General features: G+C 35.9%; 1 protein-coding gene across 15 annotated transcripts in view; it reads left to right on the forward strand.

Annotated features, from left to right (window-relative positions):
• The window catches only part of KIAA1328 (KIAA1328 ortholog), a 381,988-nt gene that overhangs the window by 346,162 nt on the left and 23,599 nt on the right, over positions 1-12,227 (forward strand). The gene's annotated exons all lie outside the window — the stretch shown is intronic.

The following is a 12,227-nucleotide window of genomic DNA, read 5'->3' on the forward strand; positions in this document are numbered from 1 at the left end:
CATCTTCATTAGGAGAACATCCTGGTTACAGTAACGCCAGTCCAACACGACTTGCATTCACAGCATATCAGCTGCTGTACCAGTGGTGTTCCATTTAGTAGGGGAGTTGGGCAATTGCCTCTTTCAGGATACATACTGTGTTCTGTTGTTGCCCTTAGTCACCCCAAAACGCTAGATGTTCCCCCATCTCTAATTTTCATGCAGGCCGTCACAAACTGTGACTAGTTGGGGGTCATATGTTAACCAATACATGCCTCTTTATGCAGCTGTGTCCAGAATTAGGGAAATAGTCTGAGTCCACAATCCTGAAAAACCACTTAAGTAGTGACTCTTCTGGGAGCTACATATACTTATCAACAAAGTGCGTGAGCTCTTTAACTGTATGTCCCCCAGTTTCTGTTGTTTCATGACTTTGCCCTCTGCCAACCTGTATCACCTTCTTTGTGACCAGAGGATGAAAGGGTATAATCTGCTATATTAAACTGGAAGAATCTGAGGTCCCTTCCTTCCAAAGAACTTCCATTCCAACTTGCTTCCAATCAGTTCAAGTCTCCCAGCTTCAGCTGTGGCACAGAGAACAAGCAGAACACCTTAATCTCCAGCTCATGCTCTCCCCACTAACACAGCCCTCAACACCTGGTTTTACCTAAACTAAAGGTAACAGCCTGTGGCACACACATAGGGAAATTGTGTGTGTGTAGGGGCTGGGGGTTGTTTCTTTTCTGTTGTGTTGTTCTCCCTAATAGGTGCATATAAAAGTTATAAAGTCAATCTACCCATATCGTCTTTCTTTTTGAAAGTACAGGCAGTCATAAAACAAAACACTACCATTTAGTTTTGTAATCTTAAATTTCAAACAATGCATGGATGAATTATGTTATATTGTAGAATGTGTTTTCAGTAATGTGTAGCATACAATGGAATAAATGCATATCCATACGTGCCCTGAATTTTCTAAACTGCAGGCTAATAAACAGGGTAACCTGCATCACTTCAGCCTGGTAGAGTTCACAAGCAGGTATTTCTCCTCTCGGTTTTGGTTTCTGCATCGTGTTCTCCGGAAGTCAGCTTACTGCTTTTGCAACTGGAGCCTAGAAGGTAACATTCTTTGACTCCAAACTATCTAACAGTGCTTTTCTCTCAAGATAACCAAGGTTGAGGTCTCTAAATTTCACTTGTCATTCTGGCTTCCAGCCATATTATATAAGGCTTTAATTCATAATTAGTAAGAAGCTACAATTCCACAGAAAAGAGAACATTTTATATTAAATGACAATTATCCAACTTCATGATTTCACAAAATGATTAAGACACTAGAAAATAATTAAGATATCTTAAGTTTCCCAATACTGAAAAGTACAGGCATGGGGAGCGGGGTGGTAATTTTCTTTTTAACCTGTGTGTAGCTCTTGCTACAATGACAGAAAGAAAATAAATTCTTCTTAAAGAATTTCATTTTTATAGTTGCATAAATTATCAGATTTGCCCAAATTTTCTTTCCATATCAGAATCTCTGAGATCAGGTACGTTGCTTGCATAGTGATAGTCTTTAACCAAAACTCCCAAAGAGTAAGAACAAAAAGCCAAAAGTAGGCATCTCATAAACCTTGAGTGGTGGGTATTGTTGAAGAAGAGGATTGGATAACTGTCAGAAGGCTCTTTCTGGTAATGATAATATTTTTGTTTGAAGATTTAACTCAGGACTGACAGCCAGGAGAGAAAATCTACAGGTCCACAGTCCTTCATCCAAAATTCTTAGAGCCAAACGTATTTCAGAATTAACAAAATTTTAAGCTAACATGGTTTACATACCATATGGGATACAATATGATGTACGATTATTCACATTAAATGTAATAAACAGTAAGTATAAATAGCCTCATATCAGTTCAGGTCAGATTTTACAACCAAATAGATTTGGGTTAGGTCAGATATTGCTACCAAAAAGGTTATGAAAAAAACTTTCACTTTTCATTACTCTTAAGATTTCACGGGACTTCCCTATGGTTAAGACACTGTGCTCCCAATGCAGGGGGCCTGTGTTCAATGCCTGCTCAGGGAACTAGATCCTAGATCCCACGTGCTGTAACTAAGAGCCTGCATGCCACAACTAAAGATCCAGCATGCTGCAACTAAAGATCCTGAATGCTGCAACTAAAGATCCCGCATGCCACAGTGAAGATCCCACATGCCACAACTAAGACCCGGTGCAGCCAAATAAATTAAAAAAAAAAAAAAGATTTCACAATTACAGATAAGGATTCTGGGCCCACATCACCATTTTATTTTATTTATTCCTAGTTCAGGAATCTCCATAAAAGGCATTGTCTCTGCTTTTCTCTAACTTATATCTTCATATTGTTCTCCTAGATAAAGGCTATACAGATTTCAGGAGGAACCCATTAAGGAATTTCAAATCCAGTTGGGTTAAATATTCACCTTCAGAGACAGAGAACTGAACTAAATTGCTTTTATAATTATTGTCATATTCAAGAAATAAAAATTCATAGGGATATTTAGTGAAAATAGGCTTTCTCACACCCCAGTTTCCCAGCCAGCCAAAGCACCCTCCTTGGATGTAACCTCTCTCAGTTTCCTGTGTGTCTTTTCAGGGATAGTTATACATATACAATATTGACTATGTATATGAATCTGTGCACTGTAAAACTACCCCATTTTTTAAAATCCATACGATGTCCCATTGTATGAATGTACCACAGTGCATTTAGCCAGCCCACTAGCGAATGAATATTTGAGTTATTTTCAGTCTTTCATGATTGCAGACTATAATGCTGCAATGAATATTCCTATACATGTCATTTATAAATGTGTGAGGATATCTGTAAGATAAATTCCTAGAAATGTAATTGTGGGTCAAAGATAAATTCATTATAAATTTTGATAGATATTGCTAAATTGCTTTAATAGAGGTTGTACAACTTATGTTCCCACTTGCAATATTTGAAAGTGCCTGTTTTATTATACTTTAAAGAGTATAATCAAAAAGTTTAGTTCTTTGCCAATCTGAGAGATGAAAATGGTATCTTTTAGTTATAATTTACATTTTTCTTGTTATGAGTGAAGTTTTATATTTGAGTCATTTGTATTTTCTACAAACTATTGTTCTATTTTTTATCTATTTTTCCACTAATATGTTAGTCATTTTCTTTATGTGTGAAAAAATGTAGTTATTTTTGTAACATGTTACAAACATTTTTCCCAGCTTCTCTTTCATCTTTTAACTTGGGTTCTATGGCATTTTTTCCCATGCAGAAAACTCTCCCATACAAATTACTTTTCACGGCCCTTTCAGCTGATTCTACCTTTAATTTGTCTTCAGTCGTTTCACTCTGCATTCATTCATGTAATAGTTTGTTATGATAGCTTTAATGGCACATTTATCCAGAGTTCTTTTCTAATCTTTCTAGCTAGTCTCCCTTTCTCTGCCTATATCCTGCTTCCTAACAATACTTCAAAAAAAATAGTAATAGTAATAGCTTTCATTAATTGAGCACTTATTATATGCCAGGCATAGAGCTAAACACTTTACATACATTATCATAATTCCAAAGATAAACATTGTCTTTATCCCCAATTTAAAGGTGAGGCAACTGAAGCTTGGAAAAACTAAGCAACTTGCTCCAAATCACTTAGTTAGAAATTGGTAGAACCAGGATTCAAATACAGCATCTTTACTTTGGAGCCTGAGCTCTTACCACTACCTTGAATGAAGTGTTTTAATAAAGAATATAAATTTGGAGATATTACCAGAAATGCTATAGTAGGATTATGCTCAGCCCTATAAGGAGGTCTAAGATATTATTCTCCTTGAATAGAAAAGTCTTGGGCATGAAGATTTCCAAATTCTTCCATATTTATTCACTTTGTTATTGCCTGTTTCCCACTGGTGTCTGAAAAGCCATGCCATTTAAAATAGATAAAATAGAATTGTCATCTATTAGAAGTATATATACTCATGAATTTAGCCCATTGAATTTTTCTACTTTGCTGAAAGTCTCTAGCTACAACTTTATTTAAGTGGTAATGACTTATCAGAGTAACAGTTTCGTCAACTGGATTCACTTTTAAAAGCCCTAACACAACAGATAATATTGACTTTGTAGATCTAGAGGTTGAGATCACGAAATAGGAGTTAAACTTTTCAGCCAACATAATTTCAGTTTAACTGATACTATAGAACTAACAGCATTAAGAAGGCAGAAGAGAACCTGGAGGAACTCTTAATTTCTCCAGTGCCTGTACCAGAATGATGCCTGGGCTCCGCACACCTTGCTTATAGACTGTGGGGACTGGTTGGCATGAATGTGAGAAAAAAGTACTTATCTCATGCGGATCACTGATGCCTGTCTGAATTCACTATCTCAGAAAGGAAGATAGATGCTAGCTAGATCTTTATGAACCTGGCTAGATTATGTCATGGTAAAACAAACCTAATTAGAACTATTTTAGCTGAGATTTCCTGAACCCTTCATTGTGTCTTTTCATCTTATTTCTGCTCATTAAAGCAAGTTATGTTGACATTATCTTATATGAAGGTAGTAGAAAGGAAGTTTAAGAAAAGCATACTTTAAAGGAAATATTTTCAAGCAAACTGTCCTTAAATCAACACTAATGACCAAATACTGATTTTTTTTCTTCAGATAACAGAATAAATACAAAATATAGCTAGAGTAAGATAATAAAAGCTATGGGGATTCTTTAATAAAATTAGAGCGATGGCATCTCCATAAAATATAATACTGCTGTAGTTTACAAGAATTAGGTAGATCTATATGCATTATTGTGGAATGATCTCCAAAACATTCTGTTAAGTGAAAAAGCAGATCATAGATCATAACACATAAGCATGGCTCAATTTAAGTTTTTAAATATCAATACATGTGTGTCAATGTATGTTTATTTGTGTATGCACATATAAGCATGTAATTGTATAAAAAAGATTTGGAAGGATATATACTAAACTATTTACACTGATTTCTGGGAAACAGAATGGGATTTGTATTTTGGTAGGAGATAACATGTTGAAGGGAATTTTATTTTTCTCTGTATAATTCTATATATTTGAATTTTTATAATGAAAACATACTCATATTGAGCAATTATAATTAAGAAAACAATTGTGACAAGGTAGTTTCATTTGTTATTTATTGTATACTTTACATTAAGAATACAGTGTTTCTTTTTTTTTTTTTTTTTTTTGTGGTACGCGGCCTCTCACTATTGTGGCCTCTCCCTTTGCGGAGCACAGGCTCCGGACACACAGGCTCAGCAGCCATGGCTCACGGGCCCAGCTGCTCCGCGGCATGTGGGATCTTCCCGGACCGGGGCATGAACCCGTGTCCCCTGCATCGGCAGGCGGACTCTCAACCACTGTGCCACCAGGGAAGCCCAAGAATACAATGTTTCTTGCCCTCGTTTCCAGTGTAATGAGGGAGACAGACATTAAACAAATAAACACATACAAATAAATAATTACAAATTGTGATAAATACTAGGAAGAAAAAAAAAAGATTATTATGAGAAAAAAATAACTAGGGCAATCTAATTTAGATAGTGGAGTTAAGGAAGGCTTTTCTGAAGCAGTGATATTTCAGTTGATATCCAGTAGGATGAATTACAGTTTTACAGGAGAAAAATAGGTAGATAGTTGATATACAAGTGTTTATCTTGTTATTATTCTTAACTATACATAAAATACTATATGCACTCTTCTGTATTAAAAAGTAAAAAAAGGGAGAGAAAGGAAAGAGAATGAGAGAGGGAAAACATTCCTAACAGATGAAAGAGCAAATATGCAGGTCTTAAAGCAGGAAATAACTTGTCCATTCCAGAAATAGAAAGAAGGCCATTGTAGCTGGATTGTAATGAGTGAAGCAGAAAGTCATATGTGAAATGAGAAAGGAGAAGCAGGCAGGAGACAGGACATTCGGGGTCTTGTTCCCAAGAAATGGAACCAATTAGGAGAGATATAGAGGGTGTTATTGTAAGGAATTCATGAGTTGTGAGGAAATTCAGTAAGAGTTGATGTTTGCAGTCTTAACACTGAAATCCGTAAGGCAGGTCAGCAGGCTGGAAATTCGGGCAGAATATCTATGTTGCAGTCTTAAGACAATTCCTTCTCCTGCAGAATATCTATGCTGCAGTCTGAAAACAGAATTCCTTCTCCATTAGGAAACCTCAATCCTTGCTCTTAAGGCCGCCCTTAAGAACACACACACAAAGATAAGCAAAAGATATCTTTTGCTTTAAAGCAAAGATAATTTGCTTTAAAGTCAACTGGTAATTGTTAATTACATCTAAAAAATATTTTCTGCACTGCTGTTTGACCAAACAACTGAGTACCACATCCTAGCCAAGTTGACACATAACTTACCCATCACACTGCCCTTGTTAGCTATTTTATACTTAAGTGCAAGGGGCTGTCCCTGAACGGGATTGACAGGATCCATTGTGACTTTGTAAAAGTTCACTCTGGTTGCTCTGTGGAAGAGAACAGGAGTAAAATGGGAAACCATTGAGGCTATTGCAGTAATACAGATGGGAGATGATAGGAACTGGGACCCAAAGGTTGAAATGGAATAAGAACAATCAAGCCATAATATATTTAGGAAGCAGAACCAACAGGACCTTACAGGGGAGAGGGCAGTAAAGAGAGGGAGGTGTCGAGGATGATTCTTAGGTTTTGGCTTTAGTAATGGAGTGGATGAAAGAGCTTTTGTTGAAATGAGAAAACTGGGAGAGGAGGAAGCAAATTTAGCCATGAGGAGAAGGTAGGTATGAGGCAAAGATGAAGACTTTGGTTTAGGGAAAGTTAAGTTCGAGATGCTTTGAGATGTCCAGTGGAGAAATCATGTAAATGATTGGATTTTGGATCTTGGACTAAAGATAATAAATTCAAGAATTGGCACGGAGATGTTATATAATACTGAGGTTGGCTCAAAAGGAAGAGTAAAAGGAGAAAAGCAGAAAAGAGACCTCTGACCTAAGCCGTGAGGAATGTCAGTATTTTTAAGTTGGATGGAAGAAAAAGAGCTAGCAAATTATTTTGAGAAGCGGCCCAAAAGGCCAGAAGAAATTCAGGAGTTTGTAATGTCATGGAAACCAAGAACAGAGAGAAAAGTATTTCAAGGAGGAGGATATGGTCAATTCTGTAGAATGAGTCTAAGAGGTCAAAATATTATAAGTGAAATGTCCACTGGATTTAACAAAATGGAGATTTTTCAGTGACCTTGGGAAGAATGGTTTCAAGAAAGTGGTCAGGAGAAAGCCAAGTTGAAGTGATTGCTGACCAAATGAGAGGTGAGGAAGAAGTGACAGTGCGCGCTACTGTTTCAAAAAGCTTGTTATAGAAAGAAGCAGAAGGGAATATGAGTTAAGGGAGGATTTCTTTTTAATTTTGTACTATGGAAGTTTTCAAATGCACACAAAAATAGAATATAATGGACCCATATGCTTTACTGAGTTTCAGCAACCTTCAGTGTTCACTATTCCCTCTTAATCCGAGGCATCATATCATTTTACCAATAAATACTTCAATATGTATTTTTAACAGATAATTATTTTTTTAAACATAACCACAATACCACTAACACGCCCCCAACAAAATAAAAGTTCTTTAATACCATCTAGTACTCTCTCCATATTCAGTTTTTCCCCATTTGTTTCAAACATACATATCTATCATTGATTTTTTTAATCACTATTCAATTAAAGTCTACATACTGCTTTTGGCTGATGGATCTCTTAAATCCCTTTTAATCTATAACAGGTTTCCCTTCTTTTGTAATGACATTTATTTGTTGAAGTAGCTGAGTCATTTGTTTTGTAGAATTTCACATATTCTGGGACTTAGATAATGACATCCTTATATCATTTAGCCTCTTCCTCTGTACTTTGCATTTCATGCAAATTGACAAAGTAGGTGGAGAGGTTTGATTAGTTTAAAGTCTAATTGTTCTATAGTAAGAATACTTCATAGGTGATGCTGTGTACTTCCTGTTGTAGTATATTAGGAAGAAAATAATTCCTGGTTGTCCTGTTTTCATGATGTTAAGATGTATCAGTGTGCTTAGATGATGTCATCCTGATCCATCTATTATAAAGGTCACTATTGACCTTTCACTTAGGAATTTAGCAGCCATTGATGACTGCTAACTAGATTAGGGGCTGCAAAATGACAGTTTTTCTATTGTTATTCCCTCTTCATTTATAAGCTAAGATTTTTCTAAAACAAGAAGGACTTTAAGGATGTTTTTTAATTTTGGAAGGTACCAGGTAATGCTGATGGCAATGATTTAGTAGAGAGAGAAAAACTGAAGAAGGTGACGGGATGGGATTCAGAGCAGTTAAGGAAGGGTCAGCTTTTGTTAGGAGATGGTCCACTTCTTCCATTGTAAGGGAGGGAAGAAACAAGACAGATGCAGATGCAAGGAAGTTGGTAATTGGGTGATCAGAAGAGTAATTTAAGTTTCCTTAGTTCCCTGTGGTTATATTTTTTCAATGAAGTACACAGCAAAGTCATTGACTAGGAGGTGGAGAAATTGGGGGAAGGAAGTAGGGGAGCAAAAGTTTTAATTTTGCTTTTATGTTTAGTGACAACTTAAAAAAAAAAAACTGTGAAAATTCCTGTAATACCAATGGCTTTATTGGAGCCCTCAAACTAAAATTACTTTTTCTTAGAAATCTTACCTTTCAAAGGGATTCCTGAAAGCTGTCTAATCTCTTTGATGGAAGAAGAAATCAAGAATTTGTTCCAATATACTATTCTGTCTGTGTTTTCTCTATTCCTTCCTGAGACCTTAGCCTGATTCTTGTTAGTTAATTCTTGATGTTGATTTGGATCACATTGATATACATTTTTGAAAACGTGATTGTTTGCCTCTGAGATCTGTTTCACCCTGTGAATGTCTTACTTATCCTTTTGGTCCCTGAGAAACTGGAAGTGTGGATTGCCATTACATGAATTCATGCAGCTTTTTTCTTGTAACTTTAATCTGGGTATTTTGGGAAATAAATGCATTATGTTCTGGCACCTCTAGAATGCAAATGCTAAGTATATTTCCAAAAGTGTTACTTTTGGAAATAGTAAAATCATAGTAAATAGTAAAATAGTAATTATTTTAAGCAAAATAATTAACATTTGCAGGCATGGTTAAATACCTCCAGTGGCAAAACCTAAATACCATAAGGAAGCAGGATACCCTCTTAAAGCATATTATTTTTTTTAATTGAAATATAGTTGATGTATAATATCATGTTAGTTTCAGGTGTAGGACATAGTGATTTGGCATTATGAAATGATCACCACGGTGAGTCTAATAACCATTTGTCCCCATACAAAGTTACTGCAATATTATTGACCATATCCCTTATGCTGTATGTTACATCCCCGTGGCTTATTTTATAACTGAAGGTTTGTACGTCTTAATCCCCTTTACCTATCTCATCCATCCTCCCACCTTCCTCCCATCAGGCACCCACCCATTTGTGCTCTGTATCTCTGAGTCTGTTTTCATTTTGTTTTCTTTGTTTTGGTTTTGGTTTCCAAATATAAGTGAGATCATACAGTATTTGTCTTTCTCTGTCTGACTTATTTCACTTAGCATGATACCCTCTAGAATCATCCATGTTGTCGCTAGAGGCAAATTTATTATTTTTTTTAATGGCTAAGTAACATCCCATTGTATATGTATACCACATCTTCTTTATGCATTTATCTATTAGTGGACACTTAGGTCACTTCCACATCTTGGCTATTGTAAATAATGCTGCAGTGAACACTAAGGTGCATATGTCTTTTCAAATTAGTATTTTTGTTTTCTTTGGGTAAATACCCAGGAGTGGAATTGTTGGATCATATGATTTGAGGGGCCTTCATACTGTTTTCCATAGTGGCCGCACCAATTTACAATCCCAATCCCATCAACAGCATTCTACACATCCTTGCCAACAGTTATTATTTGTTGTCTTTTTGGTAATAGTCGTTCTGACAGGTGTGAGGTGGTATCTCAGTGAGGTTTTGATTTGCATTTCTCTGATGATTAGTGATGTTGAGCATAGTTTCACGTGTCTGTTGGCCATCCGCTTGTCTTCTTTGGAAAAATGTCTATTCATATCCTCTGCCCATTTTTAATTGGGTTGTTTGTTGTTTTTAATGTTGAGTTATATGAGTTCTTTGTATATTTTGGATATTAAATCCTTATTGCATATATTGTTTGCAGGTATCTTCTCCCATTAAGGAGGCTGCCTTTTCCTTTATTTTTTTTTATTGGAGTATAATTGCTTTACAATGTTGTGTTAGTTTCTGCTGTACAATGAAGTGAATCAGCTATATGTATACCTATATCCCCTCCCTCTTGGACCTCCCTCCCACCCATCTAGGTCATCACAGCACCGAGCTGAGCTTCCTGTGCTGTATAGCATGTTCCCGCTAGCTGTCTATTTTACACATGGTAGTGTATATATGTCAATCCTAATCTCCCAATTCGTCCCACCCTCTCCTTCCCCCCTGTGTCCACATGTCCATTCTCTATGCCTGTGTCTCTATTCCTGCCCTGCAAACCAGTTCATCTGTACCATTTTTCTAGATTCCACATATATGCGTTAATATATGATACTCGTTTTTCTCTTTCTGGCTTACTTCACTGTGTATGACAGACTCTAGGTCCATTCACATCTCTACAAATGACCCAATTTTGTTCCTTTTTATGGCTGAGTAATAGTCCATTGTATATATGTACCACATTGTCTTTATCCATTCATCTGTTGTTGGGCATGTAGGTTGTTTCCATGTCCTGGCTATTGTAAATAGTGCTGCAGTGAACATTGGGGTACATGTGTCCTTTTGAATTATGGCTTTCTCTGGGTATATGCCCAGTAGTAGGATTGCTGGATCATATGGTAGTTCTATTTTTAGTTTTTTAAGGAACCTCCATACTGTTCTCCATAGTGGCTGTACCAATTTACATTCCCACCAACAGTGCAAGAGTGTTCCCTTTTCTCCACACCCTCTCCAGCATTTATTGTTTCTAGATTTTTTGATGATGGTCATTCTGACCGGCATGAGGTGATACCTCATTGTAGTTTTGATTTGCATTTCTCTAATGATTAGTGATGTTGAGCATCCTTTCATGTGTTTGTTGGCAATCTGTGTATCTTCTTTGGAGAAATGTCTCTTTAGATCTTCTGCCCATTTTTGGATTGTGTTGTTCGTTGTTTTTAATATTGAGCTGCATGAGCTGCTTGTATATTTTGGAGATTAATCCTTTGTCCGTTGCTTCATTTGCAAATATTTTCTCCCATTCTGAGGGTTGTCTTTTTGTCTGGTTTATGGTTTCCTTTGCTGTGCAAAAGCTTTTAAGTTTAATTAGGTCCCATTTGTTTATTTTTGTTTTTATTTTCATTACTCTAGGAGGTGGGTCAAAAAAGATCTTGCTGTGGTTTATGTCAAAGAGTGTTTTTCCTATGTTTTCCTGTAAGAGTTTTATAGTGTCTGGCCTTACATTTAGGTCTGTAATCCATTTTGAGTTTATTTTTGTGTATGGTGTTAGGGAGTATTCTAATTCCAGTCTTCTACATGTAGCTGTCCGGTTTTCCCAGCACCACTTATTGAAGAGGCTGTCTTTTCTCCACTGTATGTTCTTGCCTCCTTTGTCATAAATTAGGTGAGTTACATGAGCTCTTTGTGTATTTTGGATATTAAATCCTTATTGGATATATTGTTTGCAATATCTTCTCCCACTAAGGAGACTGCCTTTTCCTTTTGTTGGTGGTTTCCTTCGTTGCACAAAAGCTTCTTATTTCGATGTAGTGCCATTTGTTTATATTTGCTTTTTTTAATCTTGCAATTGATTTTTTTTAATTAATATACAAGCAATTTTAATTCATTGATTTATATTAATCAATCAAAAAATCAAAAAAATGTTTAACTGTTTTTATTTCCCTTGCCTAAAAAAAAAATTTCTAAGCATGATGTCAAAAAGTGTACTGCTTATGTTTTCTTCTAGGAGTTTTATGGTTTCAGGTGTTAACATTAAGGCTTTAATCCATTTTGAGTTTATATTGTCTATGATGTGACTTAGAGCATATTCTTAAAGCTTACAACATATGCTTTCTTCAATAAAGCTTTATAATTTTCTCTATGAAGTTCTGACATATTTTCAGATAAGTTTAATCATTGTTATCATACATATTTTTTGATTTTAAAA

The sequence above is a fragment of the Aethalodelphis obliquidens genome, unplaced genomic scaffold (genome assembly GCF_003676395.1).
Source record: "Aethalodelphis obliquidens isolate GAN/ISIS:26980383/991018 unplaced genomic scaffold, ASM367639v1 scaffold32, whole genome shotgun sequence".
Lineage (NCBI taxonomy): Eukaryota > Metazoa > Chordata > Mammalia > Artiodactyla > Delphinidae > Aethalodelphis > Aethalodelphis obliquidens.